The sequence below is a fragment of the Pteropus vampyrus genome, unplaced genomic scaffold (assembly GCF_000151845.1).
Source record: "Pteropus vampyrus isolate Shadow unplaced genomic scaffold, Pvam_2.0 Scaffold143, whole genome shotgun sequence".
Classification (NCBI taxonomy): Eukaryota; Metazoa; Chordata; class Mammalia; order Chiroptera; family Pteropodidae; genus Pteropus; species Pteropus vampyrus.
This window is the reverse complement of record NW_011888924.1, coordinates 1584779-1587701: the sequence shown is the minus strand read 5'-3', so window position 1 is coordinate 1587701 and position 2923 is coordinate 1584779.

Genomic DNA, 2923 nt, shown 5'->3' with positions numbered 1-2923 from the left:
AATGTGTGTGCAACGCGTGTCCAGATGCTATGAGGAATGCAAATGAGACCAAGTACACTAAGGAATGATCGTTATATTTATTCATACACAATTAATGTATCTAACAAAGCATATCATGCAAACAAAGATTAGAGGTCATACGGACTGAGGAAAGCAATATGCAGTAATTTATACATTCATCTTGCCCCCTATAAACCACATGTCATTTGACAGCTGAATGGCCTCCGCGTTTTGTCAGTAAGTACTGACACAGAATGAAAAACCTCAGCCTCCATCTCTTCTCCTCCCTCCTTCACACATATCAGGGGTCTTACACCATGTTTTTCAATGAATGATTTAAACAAGGCATGCCCTCCACACACACACACAAAACATCATGTAGCAAAAGCAATGGTTTCAAATGTTTCTGACCATCTATAAAAGTTATTCTGAAAGACCCTAATAGAAGGGCTATGAGGTGAATTATTAGACCATTTAGACTTAAAAGAATAACTGCCTTCATGTATGATTTTTGAACAGTCCATTAATTCCCTCGAGAAAAGAATCACATTCTTCCAGGAAGAGTATCAACAAAAAATCTACGAACAATCACAGGAATAAATACTCCTAAAGCAGAGGAGACAAAGACACAGTTGTTTAATCAGAAAATGCGAAGCCACCCTTTCGTCTTATTTTAGAAAAAGAGGTTCTTATAAAGTGGACGCGATACTTATTTTCTGAAAAGTAGGATTCTGTCTACTCACATAAGAGATGAACTCTGGAACAGGCGCCAGCGGGCATGCTTGCTGTTGCCTCTTCTTTCTTGGGGAGAGTAACGTGTTTCTGAACTGCCCGGTGGGCAAAATCTTTGTAGGGCATCTCTGAATTTTCACTGAGTGTGAGAGACATAGGTACCCTCCGGGGACTGAAGATAGAGCTGAGGATGTGCCCACCCCCTCCCACACCAGAGGGGGTCACAGAGCCTCGCCGAGCAGATAAAAGGGCCACAGGGACTCCCGAGAATGCTGTCCTGGGCTGCATTTGGAAGGGGGGACAATAAAGCCACCTTTCCTACAGTCTGAACATTTCTAGACCTTAGACGGTTGTCCCCAGCGTCTATTGAAAATACGGAGGGTGCCTGTCTGCCCCTTGAACTTCCCCCTGAACTTCTGGTCATTCCGATGAGGACTCCGGACCCCACCAGCAGGGCAAAGTCCTGCAGTGGGAGTGCAGGTCAGGGGGGCTCCAGCTGGCCCCTGCCCAGGCCTCCTGCAGGCTCCCCGCGATGGGGATCTTATCAAATTATCAGAAGTTTTATTTTAAAAACTCATTTTAAAAGGATTATTAAAGTTCTCTATAAAAAAGTACAAATAGCCCAGTATATCCAGTTGTTCTATTGTGATTAACAAATTCATTTCTTCCTTAAGGTTTAAAAAGAAGTCTTTGGAAGGTGTGGGCCTTAGTGGAGGGTCATTTGTAAGGCTGTCTGATGGCTGAGTTTGACCTGCACGGCTATGAACTGACACCTGATCACACAGATCAGAGGCGCAGGGATCCTGGACATTCACTTTGAAGCTCCCCTACATAGTCCCTGACATTACAGAACGAACAGAATCGTGGCTGACACCATTTCCGGGTGACTGCCTTCAGGCATGAATAACTCAGGCAACCTTTCCCCACTTTCTGCCTCTTCTGACAGAAATATGTAGCATCCCCTAGATTTGCGGCATCGGCCCAAATGAGAAATGACAGAAATGTTTAAGGTCTGCTATCTTTCATTAAAAGGAGGCCAGCAACTCGAGGACAATGTTTTAAAGATATTCCCCAAAACTCCTTGTCAAACTAGTATGTAGCCACGAATACCCAGAGTGTGCCTCTCCTTCCCTCTGTCGTGCCTTCGCTGTTCCTGTGACCCTCATGGTCATCACTCTTTGGGTCCCTGGCCCAGTGTCCATTTCATGATCGTGATTGTGGGGTAGCAGGCACTCCTGCCCTTGCTGCGTTTAAAGAAACAGGAAATGGTGTGATGCACACACAAGAAACAGGTGACTCCATAAGAGCAAAGTGAGAAAATGACGATCAGGTGGTGTAGCCTTTGTGAGGCTTTTTAAAAACCTAAGCCTCTCACTTCCCCTGCCCCCTCTTCAGCACAGACAAAACTCTCAAATTTCCCTTGCTGAGTGGAGTCAGGTGGGAACTGCAGGGCTGCTTGGTTTTGCTACTTCTCCATCCAGCCCGGGCTGTCATAACGCTCAGCGGAAAGCTGCAGAAGAAAATGGGTGGGAATCTCCTGGCTTCCGGGGCACTCGGATGGTTTGGCTCAGCCCAGAGCGCTTTGAGCTGCCTCTACATAGGGAGGGAAGGGGGCTTCTAGCAGTTGGTGAGGATGCTGCTGGCATTTGGGAGATGTTTTCTGAGGACTAGGCTGTATCCCTGGCAACACACTCACTCTCAAGGACCAGCAGTCGGTGATTTTCGCCTGCACCAAAAACCTCCAATGGCAAGCCGCTGGAAATGGCAGGAGGCTTCCTTGCTAGGATGCCCTTCCCTGCCCCTCCCTCCTGGCTTCCTCCTACTGCAAGCCTCCTTCCCGACACACTCGAACCCTGCTCTTTGCTAAATTCCTTACCCACTTCTGCCTCTGCTGACCTCTTCCTTCTCAGAATGTCAGTAGGTGGCTTCTCTCGGGGTCTGCACGCCCACTCCAGCAAGTCACCGTGCTCTGCTAATGACCTGATGGCTCCGCGAGGTGCTCCACAGTCATTTGCTGGTTTGCATGAATCTTGGTCTTTCGTAAACTTTCAACCAACCATCTCAGGTCACGCTTCCAGAGAGCTCTCAACCCTCTGACTTCCTACCGAAATTCCTAATGAGAAAGCCTTATAAGAAAAAACAGTGATTCTGCCTTAACTTGTACAGGTCATGGGGATGAAAGTAAATGTGT